Below are 18,268 nucleotides of genomic sequence, written 5' to 3' on the forward strand. Positions count from 1 at the left end.
GGTCTCGATCTCTTGACCTCGTGATCCACCCGCCTCGGCCTCCCAAAGTGCTGGGATTACAGGCGTGAGCCACCGCGCCCGGCCGAAAGGCATTTTTGAGACAATCAGGGATATCTGGTTAAGGACTAGGTATTAGATGATATTAAGGAATTATTAATTTTGTTATATATGATAATGGCATTGTGGTTATGGAGAAAACGTTTGTAATTTTTTTCTTTGTTGAGACAGGATCCTCAGTCCGTCACCCAGGCTGGAGTGCAGTGGCGCTTTCTTGGCTCACTGCAACCTCTGCTTCCCAGGCTCAAAAGATCCTCCTGTTTCAGCCTCCTGAATAGCTGGAACTACAGGTGTGCTACCACGCCCGGCTAATTTTTTTGTAGAGATGGGGTTTTGCCACACTGCCCAGGCTGACCTCAAGTGATCAAGTGCTGGGATTACAGGCGCGAACCACCACGCCCGGGGCCTCCTCCCCTTAACAAACATTTGCCGAGAGGCCATCCTGGGCCAGACTCTGCTCTGGGCACACAGCCGGGAGCACCACAAAGCCCCCGGCCACCTGGAGCTCGCTCGGGGTGAGACACGCACGAAAGCCGGTGTGAAATGCCGCGCCCTGGAGTGACTATCAGAGACGGAGCCCACAGGAGTCGTCCGTTCGTCTCCTGCGGGGGCTGTAACGGATTACCACAGACATAAGGGCTTCAAACCTGAACGTCTTATCTGATAGTTTTGCAGTCAGACGTCTGGCAGGGCTCTCTGGCCTAAGATCCGGCCCGGCGCCGGCGGGGCTGCGTTTCCTTCCGGAGGCTGTAGGGGCGCATGCGCTTCCTCACCTTTTCCGGTTTCTCGCGGCCACCCGGCGTCCCAGGCTGTGGCCCCTTCCTCTCGCACGGGGTGTCTCTGACTCTGCTCTGCGGCCACAGCTCCTTCTCTCCTCCGCCTTCCTCTTCGGCTTTTAAGGACCCTCATGATGACATTGGGCCCACCTGGATAATCCCGAGCGGCTCTTTAGGGTTAGCTGTGGCAGCCTTACTTCCCCCTTGCCGCCTAACTGAGCACATTGATAGGTTCCGGGGTGAGGACGTGGGTCTCTCCAGGGCCCTAGTCTGCCGACCACGGATGGGGAGGCCGGTGAAGATGGACAGAGAAAGGCGGAGGCAGAAAAAAGGCTCGGAGAGAGGCAGAGGTCCGGACTGAGAAAGGAGACAGTGTCCCGGTTGTGCTTGGGGGACTCTCGGGGGATTCTGCCAGCTGAGACTTTCCAGGGACGTTATTCCAGGAAAGCTTGGGCAGCTGTGAAACCTCATATGACGCCACAGAGCTGTTCGAGGCTGAGCCAATAGGCAATTGTCGGAGAGGGAGGGAAGGAGGGCTGCTCTCAGCAACTTTCCTGAGCTCAAGGCTATTCGGGGCTCCATCCCTGGGCTGGGAGCGTGGGTCCATACCCTTGGGGGCAGGAGGGCGGCTTTAATCAAATTCTCAAAGGGGCCTGGGACCAATAAAAGTTAACTCCTATTTCAGTGTTATAAAAGGAAGTGCTTGGAATGTAAAATGCTGCACTCACTGTGGAAGACCGTTTGGCAGTTCCTCAAAATACAGTTACTATGTGACCCAGCAACTCCATTCCTAGGCTCATGCCCGGGAGAACGGGAGTCGTCCATCCCTACAAAAACTTAACCACGGATGTTTGTAGCAGCATTGCTCATAATAGCCAAAAGTGGAAACAACCCTAATGTCAGTCTCTGATGAGCAGATAAACAAAATGTAGCATATCCATGCAACGGAATCTTATTCAGGCGTTAAAAAGAATGACGTTCTGAGACAGGATACAACATGGATGAAACTTGAAGACATTATGCGAAGTGAAATAAGCCAGACAGGAAATAACAAATATATGATTCCACTGTATATAAGATACCCAGAGTAGTCAAATTCATAGAAACAGAAAATAGAATGGTGATTGGCAGGGGCTGAGAGAGGGCAGATGGGAGTGAATGTTAGTATTTCTTTTTGGGGTGATTACATGTTTTAAAATAGATTGTGGTTGTGCAACTCTGAAAATATACTGAAAGCCACTGAATTCCTTAAATGGGTGATGGGTGAAATTTCTGCTATGTAAATTACATCTCAGTAAAGCTGTTCCTAGAAAAAAGAGGAAGTGGGCCAGGCACAGCTGCTCAGGCCTATAATCCCAGCACTTTGGGAGGCTGAGGTGGGAGAATTGCTTGAATCCAGGAGTTCAAGACCAGCCTGGGCAATAGAGTGAGACCCATCTCTACACACCTATAAAAAATTTTTAAAATTGCCCAGCAAGGTAACACACACCTACAGTCCCAGCTACTTGGGAGGCTGAGGTGGAAGAATCGCTGGAGCCCAGGAGGTGGAGATTGCAGTGAGTTGTGAGCTTGCCACTGTACTTCAGCTTGGGCAGCAGAGTGAGACCCCGTCTCAAAAAAGTAAATTTTCTCTTTTAAAAACAGAGGAAGTGCTTGGCCCTTAGAGAGCATGGCATTTCACTTTATCTTTGCAGCTATGAAAGGCAGGTCTTGACCTTCTCCCCTCTTACAGGTGAGCAGATGGCAGAGAGGAGAGGGTCACTAGGCTAAGGCAGGATGGCTGTTTAGTGACAGGCCTTGGACCAGGTCTCCTGTGTTGGTCATTCTTTGTCCTGTGAGCCATGCTGGAGTGCAGATTCGGAGTTGACAGGCAAGTGGCACAGTCAGTGATGCATCTTTTCAGCAGCTGCTGGAGAGTGGGCAGTTCTGACGGCAGCAGGGGAAGCTGGCTGGGAAGAGGGGGTGACGAGTCAGCTCAGGCTGCCACAATACCAGCCACTAGATGGAGGCTGCCACAACACCAGACACTAGATGGCTTAAACAACAGGACTTTATTTCTCACAGTTCTGGAGGCTGGAAAGTTCTAAGTGAAGGTGCCGGCCAAACTCATTCCTGGCAAGGGCCCCTCCCTGTCTCCTCCCCGGACTCACCACACACCTTTCCTTGGCATGTGCACATGGAGAGATCTCTCCTCCTCTTATAAGGTCACTAATCTGGCTGGGCATGGTGGCTCATACCTGTAATCCCAGCACTTTGGGAGGCCAAGGTGGGTGGATCATCTGAGGTCAGGAGTTCAAGACCAGCCTGGCCAACATGGTGAAACCTCGTCTCTACTAAAAATAAAAAAATTAGTCAGACCTGGGGACAGGTGCCTATAATCCCAGCTACTTAGGAGGCTAAGGCAGGAGAATCATTTGAACCTGGGAGGTGGAGGCTGCAGTGAGCTGAGATCACACCACTACACTCCAGCCTGAGCCACAGAGCGAGACTCCATCTCAAAATAATAATAATAAAGTCACCAATCCTATTGGATTAGGACGCCACCCTTAAAACCTCACTTAACCTGGCCAGGCGCGGTGGCTAACGCCTATAATCCCAGCACTGTGGGAGGCCGAGGCGGGTGGATCACGAGGTCAAGAGATCGAGACCATCCTGGTCAACATGGTGAAACCCCGTCTCTACTGAAAATACAAAAATTAGCTGGGCATGGTGGCACGCACCTGTAATCCCAGCTACTCAGGAGGCTGAGGCAGGAGAATTGCTTGAACCCAGGAGGCGGAGGTTGCGGTGAGCCGAGATCGCGCCATTGCACTCCAGCCTGGGTAACAACAGCGAATCTCCGTCTCAAAAAAAAACAAAAAACAAAAAAAACCTCACTTAACCTTAAGGATCTTCTAAAAGTTCCTCTTCAAATAGAGTCACAGTGGGAATAGGGCCCCCCATATTAATTTTAGGGAGACACAATTCAGTCCATAGCAGGAGGCATAACCGGCTATCAAAGCATACTCACGCGTGACCTCCTCTGCACCCAGCCCTCACCTCATTCAATCCTCCCAGTCATGGGAAGGTGTTGTTATCATACATCTGCCCCCATTTTACAGGAGCAAGCTCAGAAAGCTACACTTCACTGGGTGGGGTGGCTACTCAGTAATCCCAGCTACTCAGGAGGTTAAGGTCTGGGGATAGCCTGAGCCTGACCCTTGAAAATTGAGGCTGCAGTGAGCCAAGATCGCACCACTGCACTCCAGCCTGGGCGATGGGAGTGAGACTCTGTCTCAAAAGCAACAACAAAAAGGAAAAAAAAAAAAGGTAGGCTGGGCACGGTGGCTCATATCTGTAATCCCAGCACTTTGGGAGGTAGAGGTGGGTAGATCACCTGATGTCAGGAGTTCAAGACCAGCCTGGCCAACATGGTGAAACCATCTCTACTAAAAATACAAAAAATTAGCTAGGAGAGGCTGAGGCAGGAGAATCACTTGAACCCAGGGGGCAGAAGTGGCAGTGAGCCAAGATTACACCACTGCACTCTGGCCTGGGTGACACAGCAAGACTCTGTCTCAAAAAAAAGAAGAAAAACCGGCCGGGTGCGGTGGCTCAAGCCTGTAATCCCAGCACTTTGGGAGGCCAAGGCGGATGGATCACGAGGTCAAGAGATCGAGACCATCCTGGTCAACAAGGTGAAACCCTGTCTCTACTAAGAATACAAAAAATTAGCTGGGCATGGTGGCGCGTGCCTGTAATCCCAGCTACTCAGGAGGCTGAAGCAGGAGAATTGCCTGAACCCAGGAGGCGGAGGTTGCGGTGAGCCGAGATCGCGCCATTGCACTCCAGCCTGGGTAACATGAGCGAAACTCCGTCTCAAAAAAAAAAAAAAAAGAAAAAGAAAAAGAAAAAAAAATTTGCCTACCCAAGGACACGCAGCTAGTAAGTGATTTGGGTCACGTCTTCTGACCCCAGGGCCCATTCGCCTATCCCTACCCAGGCCACCTCCATGACTCAGGAGGCCCCTCTGGGGAAGCAGCGGGGACCCTCATAGGAGGCTCCGGGACAGAGAGCTACAGGACTGGGACAGGGAGGCCATGGGGAGGCTGCACAGCATCCTGTTCCATGGAGGTCACTGCTAGGGGTAACCCCATCCTGGGACACAGACACCAGACTGCAGTCTGCGGGGAGGAGGCTGAGCTGGGAGGGACAGTGGCCTGAGTCCATTCTGAAGGCTTATGAGCAAGGTGAGACGAACCAGAGAGGCAGCTGAGCAAGCAAGGGTGAAGACTGAGGGTGGGAGCTTGCGCTGAAGAGGCGAGGGGCAGCCTCAGAGGGAAGGGCAGGGCCAGATGCAGAGGCTGAGGCGAGTGGGCGAGGGGACCGGGATTCATGGGGAGACTGAGTCAGGGGCCAGACAGGCTGGAGCGCCTAGCGTCGGAAGCTGGGTGATGGGGCCTCATTCTCTGCCACAGGAGACTCCTCCAGCCCAGCCCCTTTCTCCTTTTCACCTCTCACAGGTCCTCCCATACATCCTTGGTACCCCGTCATCTTTCCTAAGCTATTCCCTCTTTCAGGAGGGTGAAGTTTAGGGAGGGCATCCTGCAGAAATAGCAAGTCTCAAAGTCAGCTCTTGCCTGAGTCCCAGGCTCCTTTGGCGGAAGGGTAGTCCCTCTTTTTGCGTGGTTTTAGGTGGTCGGCCTGGCAGGGGGCCGGAGGCCTGGGTTTCTTTCTTCTCTTTAGGATGGGGCTTGTCCCCCACCTCCTGCCGGCTGGCGGCCTCCCGGCCCCTGGCGGCCCCAATCCATTGTCCCAATAAGAATAGAGAGAACAGCTCTGGAAAGTGACACTGTGGATGATGCAGGGCTGCTGGGGTTGGGCCTGAACGCATGGGATGAGGTCCCCCACCTCAGGCCCTGGCTCAGCTCCTGGGGCAGCGACTCCACTGGGAGGGTAGGGGCCCAGCATCCCTCCCCAGTATCCCCAAATCAGACTCCAAGCCCACCCTGTCCAAGATGTGGATTTCCAGCGATGGGTTTGGGGGAGCAGATGCCCCAACTCTTCCTAGAACTTCACTCTCATTCAAAGTTTGAGAGGGAGTAAGGAGTGGGTGATGGGCTGGCAGAGATTTCTGGAAGCTGAGAAAGGGGCAGGTCTGACGCCCCAACTTCATCCCACTCTTATTGGCCCTTGCCCCCTCGCCTTTCCCCGCCCCAATTGTCTCAGTGTCTGGGTCCTGGCCCTGGGAGGAGGGGACAGTGGGGATAGGAGTGGGGTGGGGGCTCAGGCTGAAAGCAGAGACAGCTCCAGGAGCACAAAGCGAAGGACAGCAGCCTTCAGCCTTGACCCCAGACCTTGGCCCCCCAGAACCTGGGCTCCCTAAAGCAAAAGCGCGGCCCCCCCATTGTGCGCCAGAGTGTGGGGTGGGGAATGCCCACAACCCAAGGGCCCCCAGGAGACTGGGGCAGGAGACTGGGGCTGTTGGGGATGTTGCCCAGGCTGAGGGGCCGGGGCTGGCAGGGACATGGGGCTGCTGCTGCTGCACCCAGGCTGGGGTAAGAGGCTGGTCCATGGGGGCCATGGGGAAAGCCAGGGCAGAGGGAAGGAAAGAAAAAGAGGCAGGCATAGGGGTGGGAGAGTTGGGGTGCCAGGTGCAGGGAGCAGAGGGATAGAGGGGGCTGGAGTAGAAGTGGAGAAACCCTGAGGACAGCAGAGGAGAGGGGTGAGCAGGGCTTCGGGAGAGCCACGCGGGGGCTCCAGGAGCCCAGGTTTTGGGGTGCAGCCGAGCCGCCTGCCCATGCATCCCTCAGAGGCTCTGTCTGCCTGCCCATCCGCCCCATCTTCTGGGGGTCCTGGCTCACCCTCAAAGGCTGAGTTATTGTATTTATGGGGGTATGTGGGAAGGGGGGCTGTGTATGTGGGTTCGCAGCTCTGCTCATGCATTTCTGGGCCTGTGACATTAGTGTCTGTGGCCCTGTACTTACGTATGTGTGACTTTGAGTCTGTAGGGACATCTACGTGTGGCCTGTGTTTGGGGCCTCCTTGAGTGTGTGTCTGGGATGGAATCTGTGTCTAGAAGACCTGGTGGCCAGTGAGGTTGTGATTTTTAGTCCAAGTGTGTGTGTCCGTGAATGAGTGTGTGTGAGCGTAAGTGTGTTCCTTCCCTATTCAGAAGCCAGGGTCCTGGTAGCAGGAGGGGGAGGGGGAGAGCCAGGAGTCCTGGGAAGCTGACCCTGTGGCAGACAGGCAGATGGGCCAGAGGGGGAGGGAGGAGGGCGGTTCCATTGTCCCCTGGGGAGTACAATGGCCACGCCTCAGCCCCTGACCTTACCATTGTGCCCACGCCGCCCCCTCCCCATTGCCAGGGCCTGGCTGAAAGAGGCCATCAATCACAGCCGCCCCACCAGGCCCACACTGCACCCGCCAGCCGGCCAGTGGCCTGCCCTGCTCCTCAGACGGCTGGGCCCTGCTCTATCCTCCCTGTTCCCCGGCCCCTACTGCCCCAAAGTCTCCCCAAAGTCAAGTCCTGTCTCCTTGCCCCTTGCCCAGGCTGGGGGGAGTCAAAGCTGTGGGGGAGGTGGTAGGCAGAGGGTGGGCCACAGGAGGCCACCATGTCCAGGCTGTGCTGGCTGTCCCTACAGGCTGCGCTGCAGGCTCCAAGCTGGCCTTCGTGCAGGAGCTGGGGGACATGGTGGCTGTTCGGGAGTACCCGCTGGTGCTGCCCTGCTAGGTGGAGGGTGAGCCACCCATGTCCATTTCCTGGCAGCGGGATGGGCTGCCCTTAGCCAATGACAGCAGTGCCACCCTGATGCCAGATGGCTCCCTACGCCTGGCCGCCCTGCCCTCCTGCCAGAGCCTCCCTTCCAGTGCCCACGAGTACCACTGCGTGGCCCAGAGCCGCTTTGGGCGGCTGGTGAGCCGACGGGCCCGGGTACAGCTGGCAAGTAAGTGACTGGGCTGCTCCTGGGGTTGGGGGATGAGAGTGCGTGGGGCACCCACGGGGCTCAGAGTCGCTGAGAGTGGGCCTGAGCGGGGCCAGCTCAGCCATTCTGTACAGTGTACACACTGGCTAGAGCCTCTGATTCTTTTAGGGGCCCACAAAAACATTCTATTTTCTTTGAAACCAGAAGAAAAAAATGAATATAATAATAAACATGTAAAAATGAGTCCATACTGGATTATATCTCTATTCCAATGCCATTGTAAGCTATGATTTGAAATGTTTGTAATGGAGGAAGGCGAAGTGCTTATGGCCCACAAAAGTCCTAGGTGTGAGACTGAAGGCTGCATACTGAGGAGGAAATGGCAGATGTGGGCATAAAAGTGGGGCCCGGCCCTGGGGCTTGGTTGTGGGGGCATAGCCCAGGGCCAGCTCCACAGGTACCCAAGCGGCCCCCCATCCCCTAGGCCTGTCCTGCTTCCACCAACATCCAGAGGCCATCGAGGTGAAGCAGGGTGGAGTTGCTGGCTTCCAGTGTCTGATCCGGGGGGTGCCCGAACCCTCCATTTCCTGGGAGCACAATGGCACAGCCCTGAATACTGCCAACCACCAGTGGGCACCTGCTGGGAGTGCAATGGGACGGCGGGCTGCGGGCCAGGGCACAGGCCATGGATCCCTGACCTCTGGATCCTCAGGTTCACACTGCTGCCTAGTGGCATCCTCCACATCACCAGCGTGAGCCAGGCTGACGTGGGAACCTACCGCTGCGTGGCACGGAATGTGGCCAGTACCCGCCATAGCCAGGATGCCCAGTTGACCCTGAGCGGTAAGCCAGGCCTAGCGGGGGCACTGGGCAGAGAGGAGGGTTTTGTTGCTGTAGTTGTACGTGGGACAGACAGGAATTTCGAGCACCTATGATGTGTTAAGTAGTGTGGCAGGTGTGGGAGGAGCGCAGGCTTGTGCCATTCCTGGCTTCCTGGTGCTCACAACCTGAGAGAGAAGCAGTGCTATGGGGACCCAGGCTTGGGCCATGGGCAAGGGTTGTCAGGGGCTTCTGGAGTAAGGTACCCCAAGCTGGGTGTTGAAGGGTGAGTAGAGAAAGGCAAGCCAAGGTCAGGAGTGCCGGACGGGGGCATTGCCTTGAACAAATGCACAAGGGTGAGGACAACAAAATTCACGCAGGCAGTTCTGTGCTGCTGGACCACGGAATGGGCAGAACTCAGGGTTGCAAAGTTCATGTTGGCGGGTAGGCAAGGCACAGCATGAAAGGAGTTAGAACTTGATCCAGTGGGCAGTGGGAGTACTGGAGGGTCTAGCCTTGGCGCTGAGTCAGCCTGTGCCTTGAACATGCCATCCCCATACACATACACGTGTATGTACTTGTGTGCGCATGTGTGTGGGTGTGCGTGTGTTTGTGTATGTGTCTGTGCTTGCATGTAAATGTGCATGTGTGTGTGTGCACACCTGCACATGTCTCCTTCTTGGGGTGTGGATGAAAACAGCTTTGTACATGAGTTGAAACACCCAGGATGACCCCACCTGTGGGCCAAGTGGGGTGGGAGAATTTGTGCCCAAAGTGAAGACCACAGCAGAGCCTATGAGGGGCCAGTGCCTAGTCGAAGAGGCAGGTTAGACCCGGCCTAAAACCGACATGCCACAGGGTCTGTGAGGGACAGTGATGCCTGAATCAGCCACTAGGGGGCTCCAGGGTATAAATAAGCAAGGGTACCACAGGGCACCACTGCCGCACCCGGGCAGACTTTCAAAACATCTCCAACAAAATTTCACTGAAGGATATATATTTTTCTTTTTTCCTTTTTTTTTGTTTTTTGAGACGGAGTATCGCTCTGTAGCCAGGCTGGGGCGCAGCAGCATGATCTTGTCTCACTGCAGCCTCCGCCTCCCACATTCAAGCAATTCTCCTGCCTCAGTCTCCCGAGTAGCTGGGTACAGGCGCACACCACCGTGCCCAGCTAATTTTTGTATTTGTAATAGGGACGGGGTTTCACCATGTTGGCCAGGATGGTCTTGATCTCTTGACTTCGTGATCTGCCCGCGTTGGCCTCCCAGAGTGCTGAGATTACAGGCGCCTGGCCGATATGTCATTTTTAAACTGAAGACTGGCAGGGGAAGGGGAAACTGTTGTGTCTCTCTTTTTTTTTTAATTTTTTAAATTTTCTTTTTTTTTAAAGATGGGATTTCACACCATGTTGGTCAGGCTGGTCTTGAACTCCCGACCTCAGGTGATCCACTCGCCTTGGCCTCCAAAGTGCTTGGATTACAGGCATGAGCCATCATGCCTGGCCCCTAACTGTTGTGTCTCTTATCTGGAACTGACTCAGAAACTCAAAGTGAAGGTTGGGGGTCAGCAGCTCCTCTGCAGGAGCAGAGAGAAGCCTGGTGGGGTCCCTCTGGCCTGCGGCATCCTGTTCCTATCCACAGTCTGGGGCAGGAGGGCAGGGCAGGAAGCCATGTCTCTCAGGGCTGCGGGGCAGGCATGGGATTCAGCTGCCCGAGGAGCAGGGAGACAAATGGTCAGAGAGCAACATGAGGTTAGCAGGAGGAACAGGCGCCTGTTGGAGGCAGAGGACCAACCAGTAACCGAAGGCTCAAGGGTTGCCTAAAGGAGCGGGTGTCAGAGTAGTCTTCCCCAGGGGCAGGAGCTGGGACCAACGCTCCAAGCAATTCTCCCCTAAAGCACTCACCTGCACATACCTGGGCAGGCACTTACCTTGGGCATGCACCAGGGTGAGACAGAATTTCCCAGACTTCAAGGAGCTCATGGCAGCTGAAGAGGGGATACTTTTTTGTTAGCTGTTCAGTGCTATCAAGATCCAGGGAGCCAGGCCCTTTGTCATTGGGCAAATTACTTAACCTCTCTGATCCTAGATCTTCCCATGTAAATCGGGAAAATTAACAGTACACAGCTCACAGGCTGTGTGGTGAGGGCAAAACGAGACAATGTGGGGTCACAGCCAGTGCCTGGCACGGGGAAGGGGTCGGCCCCGGTGGCCCAGCCTCCCCTCACTGAACTGTCTGGCCAGGCAGGATACAGCCTCTTTGAACGAGACCAGGAGATTCCAGGACAGCCCACAGCCTGAACTGCAGCTTCAAGAGGCAAATGGAGACGGGCCAGGCCCAAAGTAGGCCCTCAATCTATAGTTAATGAATGAAGAAAACACGATCCTAGACCTTGAGGGATAATTAAAGATGTGTAAGACTTTAGACCAGCCCATGAGAAACTTCCATTTTAGAAACACATTTTATCTGAGAAATTCTTAATAAAGGGCATTTATGAAAGGTTAAAGACATGTTACAGTACAAGACAAGGCAGTAAAGAAAATGGGAAAGCAGAGCTCTGTTTCACATGATGCTGATCACAACTGTGTTCCCAGTGTGAGGGCGGTGCCTGGCACATGGGAGCCCCCAGTGATGATCTGTTGCATAAACCAATGAAAAGGGGAGCATGCCATAAAATGAAGACGTGATTTAGACCCAAAACAGGAGTGTACTTTGGGAAAACACTTACATCCTTCCTAAGCAGCTAAGCAGGCTGTCTTAGGAGGCCAGTCATGCTTTCTGAGGGAGGGTCTCCTACTAAGTTTGTGGGTGCCCCTACCTGCCCCTCAGGGTGAGATGCCCAGGGAAGGTGGGGCCGCCCTCAGGGTTTGCAGGCAGAGCATGCTCACTCACTGTCCTCTCTCCCCACCCCCAGTCTACCAGACCTTCACCCTGATAGTTACCACCATGGGACTTTGGGCAGGTCGTTTTAAAAATCTGTAAATTGGGGATTGAATAGCAGCTGCAAAGCCCACCTCTGAGGTCTGGTGACATGTGTGGGCTAGAAGAGCGTGTCGAGCAGAGGTGAGTACTGTGGGGAGGTTCTCCTTTCCCGATCCGATTTGCTTGTTTCCACCACACAGTGGGACCCCCGAGGCTGCTGCAGGAGCCAGAGATCCTGTCTGGGCCTCAGAACCTGACCCTCACAGTGCACCAGACGGCAGTGCCGGAATGTATCGCCACTGGCCACCCACAGCCACTCGTCTCCTGGAGCCGCCTGGGTGCGCAGCCACCCCACCCTGTCTTTCAGACCCCCATGCCCTCCTCCTGTCCCAGCCTGACACCCCAATGCCCTGTTGCAGATGGCCGCTCCATCGGCGTGGAGGGCATCCAAGCTCTAGGCACTGGGAACCTCATGATCTCTGACGTGTCAGTCCAGCACTCAGGTATCTACATCTGCGCTGCCAATCGGCCGGGCACCTGTGTCCGGCGCACAGCGGAGGGTGTCCTGCTCGTGCAGGGTGAGTCCCAAGGGCCTGGCCGGGTGGGGAGGGAGCTAGGGCACCCCAGCTCAGTGATAGGAGCCTGGATCTGGAGAGGGTCCAGGGCAGGAGGCAAGAGGCCGGGTCTCAAGGTGCCTTCCTCCTTGCTATTGCCTGCGCAGCTCCCCCTGAGTTTGTCCAGTGGCCACAGTCCTTGTCCAAGCCTCTGGGCAGCAGTGCCATCTTCACCTGCATGGCCCAGGGAGTCCCTGAGCCCCGTCTAGTCTGGCTGAAGAATGGGAAGGTGCTGAGTCCTGGGGATAACATCAGGCTGACTCAAAACAACAGGTACTCGTGTCCCACCACTCCCCACTGCCACTGGTACCTATATGCAACACTCACTACCTAAATCTCTAAAATCCACACCCATCCATGAACCCCCAGCAAGTTACCTTCTAATTCCAGCAACTCCACCCTCCCCGAAGAGGCTCTGCCCTGACTGCTCCATTATAAGTAATACCCCACACAGCCACTCCACTAAGGCTTGGGCGGGAGGGGCTCCCAGCAGCTGAGTTTGTCTTTCTCTAGTACGCTGATGCTGGCAGGGGTCTCAGTTGAGGATGAGGCCATCTATCAATGCGTGGCAGAGAACAGCGCGGGCTCCAGCCAAGCCAGTGCCCGCCTGGCTATGACAGGCGGCCCAGAACCACCCTGTCCCCAGGGGCCTGCAGGCCATGGCTTTCTCTACCTGCTATTCAAGCGTCCTGGGAGCCACCCCCCTCCAGCGGGGACATCACTGGCTATGTGCTGCACCTCCGGCCTGTGGGAGGTGGGTGTGGGTGGGTAGACAGGGCTTTGAGCTCAGTGCGGGGTCAGGGGCCAGGAGTCCCTGGCGCCAGCCCACCTTGCTCCTGACTGCTCATGTCCTGGGTGAGTCTCTCTCTGTCTCTGGGCGCCAGCCTCCTCCACGACCCCAGACCCTTCTGGATTCTTCTCAGGCCTCTGGGCCTGTCGTTCTCTGGGCTGGCTGCCTCTGCACATGGTCTTCTGGTGCTTCCTTACTGCTTTTCAGCTTGACTATAGGCCCTTTCCTCATCCTCATCCTTTCTCAGCTTAGCTCTAAATTCTGTAGTCCCCTTCCCTCCTTGGAGGCTTGGCTGGCCAACCCAGGCACCAGGAGGGGCTTCATGACCCCTTTGTGAAAGTGCGGGGATGTGGCTAGTGAGAGGTTGCTGAGTTGCCAAGCTGCTCTGCTCCTCAGAGCCATCTGGCCCGGAGCTCCAAGAGGCCGTGAGCAAAGGCACCTCTGAGCACATCTTCTCCAGCCTGGAGCCTGCCAGGGCCTACACCACCCACTTGCGGGCCTACTCAGCAGAGGGTGCCAGTCAGGACTCTGCTCCCATCTTTGCCTCCACCATGGGCAGCAGTGAGTGAAAGCCTTTCCAGCCCTGGGAAGCCCCTGGCCTCAGGTGGGCAGGGACTGCCAACCAGTTCACTTGTTTTCCTCTGCAGCCCCTGCTGCCCTGGGCTTCTCCACCAAAGTGCTCAACGCCACTGCTGTGTAGGCCTCCTGGGAGCTGCCACCCCAGCTGGGGCCTATCCAAGAGTTCAAACTCTTTCACCGCAAGCTGCCTGCTGCCCATTTTGAGGGGCCCCTGCTCCTGGCTAGCAGCATCAGCTCCTTCCTCTGTACAGACCTAGGTGAGGCTCTGAACCTTCTTGTGCTGCCCAAGGCTTGTCCTTCTCAGTGTGATCCTTCCCCAGGCTCGGAGCTTCCTGGCCCAGAAATGCCCGGCCCCTTCACATTCCCTTGTTCCGCACAGAACCAGCTGCCCTCTATGAGATCAAGCTGCAGGTGTTCAATGGCAATGGGGATGGAAACAGCAGTGCCCGCTTTGTCTCACTGCGTGATGTGCCCCTGGCCACCCCTGGTGAGTGGGGTCTGATAGGAGGGTAGTAGGGCTGGGGTCAGAGCAGGCCCCTCTTGATAGGACCCATGGCTGCCAGTCTTCAGGGAAGAAGAGGGCTGGGCTTTACCTCCAACCCTGGTCCTCTCTCTGACAGATGACACAGTGTCCACAGAGTCCAAGGCTGGGTGCTCTTGCAATCAGGGTGAGAGCAGCCCATTGCCTGGAGTTGTGGTGGGCATCCACGTGGGCCTGGCTGCCCTCATCGTTTGCCTCCTCTGCCTCTTCCTGGGCTGGAGACATAGGTAAGGACCAGGTAAGGGCTAATATGGGAAATCTGCCAGGGAAAAAGTCTGCATCACTGTGGCACAGGACCAAAGAGAGCAGAAAAGAGCCCTGATCTATTACCAATCAATTTTACCAAAGAGGAGACTCAGGCAGAGAGGGGAAACCAATTCTTTTCAGAGCTGTGTGGTGCCGGGGGCAGGAGAGGTCTGGTGGGCTACATGAGCAGAGCAGAGAGAACTAGGGCTCCCAAGACAAAGGACAAGGGCAGCAGAAATGAGCTAGAGCCAGTTCCCTGCCATCCAGTGGCATGAAGAGGAGCTCACCCTCTCCATCCCTGGGGAGCATGGAGCAGTAGGAGGGGTTAGGAGCCATGAGAGGCAGAGGAGGCACCAGACAGACCATGCTGCTGTCTCTTCCTACCCGGGCAGCCTCCTCTGCAAACAGGGGTCCCAGGAATGCTGGGCAGTGCCTTGGACTGCCTCGGACAGAGCTGGGGGCTGTCAAGTCCAGACTCAGAGTGGTAGAAAGCTGGGGGAGAAGACAACTCACCACCCAGGTGAGGGGGACTGCGTGATGGGGAATGAGTGGGGGAAACTGGATTGTTTGAGGCCTTGGTCCAGAGGCCTGACCTCCTTCACCCTCAGGCGGCCGTGGAACAGCTGGCCTTGGCCTAGGGCTCTCCAAGTTGGCTCCCTCCAAGATGCCACTAACTCCGAATACACCAAAGAATCTACCTCACCTGTCTCTGTCACCCTGGAGTCAGGAAAGAACCAAAAATCCCTCAGACCCTCTCCAGGGAGGGGCAGGACTGGCTGCAGGTGGAGAGGAGAGGGTGTGTTCTCTCTGTTCCTCTCCTACCTCAAGAAATGGGAGAATCTGCATTCCTTCCTCCAACACCAAATAACCTCAAACTAAACCAAGCCCAGCTGGGAGTTACCCCCAACCTAGTTACTTCTGCCTCATAACCCCACCCAATATATTTACCTCTTCTTGATCCAAATATGAACCTGCCCAAAGACATACAGCTTTAAGGGTTCTCCACAAAGGGGGAGGTTGGGGAAGGGGATCTATCATCACCTCCATCTCACAACCTGAGGCCCTCCAGTCTGAAATCTGTCTCTGTCTCCTCGTGCCCAAGCTGAGCTCTACCTAGGGACAGACAACCTGCATTCCTTGTGGTCTGAGTGGGCAGGTGGTAAAGGGGGTGCTGAGTTCCTTGCCCCCCTTCTCCCTACAATCGAAGAGTCCTGAATAGTTGAGCTCAAACAAGCTTCTCTGAGCAGCCAAGTACCCCATTTTCCCTTTCCCAGACCCAAAGCACTGGCTCCTTCTCAGGGGGGCATCCTTACCCATTTGATTTCTATTTTTGAAAGAGATAAGTTTGAGTCGGGGTTTTGGCAGTCCTGAACCTCTTGTAGAATGAGCAGAGGCTGGGGAGCACCCCCATCTCCCCTCCCTCAACTCTTAGGCTCCAAAGAGCACCATAGTCCCTCCTCATTCAGCTCTGCCATGCTCTAAAGCCAAAGCCTCAGCCACTCCCTCAATCAACCTCTCTCCAAGGCTGCCCAGTATTGTGCCAAATAGGGAAGGGTCTTGGGGGAAGGAAAGGCCATGGTTTAGAGGACCCCAAAATTGTCTCCTGTGCTCTTGTAATGCTAGTACCAATGACAGGACTCCAGTAAGGCTGGGCTCTGGCCCTCCACAACAGTGCCGTCTGCACAAGGCACAGCAGCAGCTGTAACTAAGAAATGTGGCTGGGGAGCAGGGGACTGAGAATAGCCCCAAACATCAAGTCCTTTGAGGAAATGACATCCTCTCCTCTGGTTGGGCCTGGTCTAACTGGTTTGTTGGAAATAAATAACCAAAATGAAAAAATAAATTAGGATCTGGTTAATGCTTTCAATTAACCAGGGAAAACTTGGGGGAGGGGAGTGATGAGGTGGTGAGAAAGTGCAGTTCCAGATCTTTCAGGGGAGGCTGCATTCAGACTGTTACCTATATTCAGTAGTTTGCTAGAAAAGAGTAATGTGAACCCCTATTGGTATAAGGCATCCACCTAGAGAAACCAGCATGTTAACAAAATATTATTTTCTTTTATAGAGATGAGGTCTCACTGTGTTGCCCAGGTTGATCTCCTGGCTCAAGTGATTCTCCTGCCTTAGCCTCCTGAATAGCTACTGACATGCAGAACTGTACCTGGCTGAAGGATTCTGTTTACTAGAGACTAGAGCAGTGTGATGGGAAGGGCCAAGGGCTGCTAGGGGATACCTTTCCCTAGGAGAGAGGGGAGACCCAGCCCTCTCCCCATACCATTAGACCTAAAATAATCAGGTAACTACAGTGGGGTTGGTGGCATCCAGAACACTGGCTCCAGCTAGAGCTGGAGGGGAACAAGAACACAGAAGCAGATCAGGGCTTTAAATAATCATCACAATAGAAGAGAAGGATACAAACCAAAGGTACTCAGTCCATGGCTGGATTGACTATAGGGAAGACAGCCATAGCTCATATCCCATCACCTCGAAAATTCTCCCGCCAAACTGCCACCCCCAGCCCCATGACTAAACCACAAGCCACAGGAAAGTTTAGAAACCATTCCTTTCTTTATTAAACATAGCTTGCAAGTGATAAATATTACAAAGTTTTTTTCTTTTAATCCTTTCTCCAAAAATTAGCTTATTATTTGAATCTGTCACTGCTGAAATGCTCAGCAGCATCTGAAACAGATGGGAGTGTATTTGCCTTTTTGAAAACCAGTTTCTATTGGTCTTAGTTTTTTCATTTTATTTCCCAAACACAATGCAGAAAATCAGAATGAGTTAAAAAAGAAATAAAGGAAACTTAAAGAGAGTTGTGCAAAAGGGTCTTGTTCCCCTCCCACCCACCCTATTCAGGGAAGGCCATTCCCCATCCCACCTCCCTGCTCCCCACCCCCCAACCCCAATCTATCCTTCCACCTTCACCAGGGCTTCACCCATCACCCTGTACCCTCTCCAGGCTTTATTGGCCAAGAACCTAAAGAAGAGAGTAGGAGTACTCAGCCCAGGCTGTGGGGAAATTGGGCCCCTGAAGGAGACAGACTGTAAAACAGCTGCCTTTAGGGGGGTTCAGATGAAATCTGAGGAAAGGAGTCAAAATGTGGGCTGTGTCTTCACTCTCCTATTTTATCACCAAGATGAGGGAAGTTCCATATCCTGTAGCTCACAAAGGGAGTAAATAACTAGAGCACCAACATGAGGCATTCAACTTTCAACCACCCTTAAGGGCTCTGTGGTTGGCTGTGAGATGGGGCTTGGGGCCTGGTCCCTGCCCTCAAATGGCTAGAGGCATAAAGGCAAAGACGTCACTGATCTGACATCCTGGACATTACTCTGCTGCCTCTCCAAAGTGAAGGGTAACGGTAGAGGACTGGCAGTTCTCCAAGGGCATTGTCATACACATAACCACTTCAACGCTGCTCACTTTCATTTCCTCCCTGGTTTCTCAGCCCAATACTTCCCTCACCTCAAATTGTTTTTGGGTTTTGGCAGGTGGGGAAAGAAGCATAGGATTTTAAACTTGATGGCCAGATGACCTCCCTCTTCACTTCACAGATAAGAAAACTGAGATCCAGAAAATTAACTACCAAGGATTACGTAGCAAGTTAGTAGGAGACCCCAGGTCTCCAGATTGTAGCCCCCTTAACCCCTTTTGTGTTGGTGGTTCTTTTTACTCTACACGGTCCTGGACCAGGAGGTCACAGCTTTCACAGGAGCCCAGCCTCACCTCAGTTCACACTGCCTAAGACTGTACAGATGGATGTGGCTCTTGTTAGGTGAAATCTCCACAGGATGACTTATTAAAATCTTTTCTGTCATCCTCTGACAATCCACCCTCAAAGGCCCATGAGACTAGGTTCTTTCTTTTTTGAGGAGGTGGGGTGGGGGAAGTCCCTTGCATAAGAAAGCTTGACACTGAATTTTGTTATATAGGTATATTGTATATATGCTGATGCAATCAGAGGAAAAAAAACAGTGCAAATACAATTACAATTCATAATAATACTTGGTTTCGATG

This window comes from Cebus imitator, unplaced genomic scaffold (genome assembly GCF_001604975.1).
Source record: "Cebus imitator isolate Cc_AM_T3 unplaced genomic scaffold, Cebus_imitator-1.0 Scaffold491, whole genome shotgun sequence".
Taxonomy (NCBI): Eukaryota; Metazoa; Chordata; class Mammalia; order Primates; family Cebidae; genus Cebus; species Cebus imitator.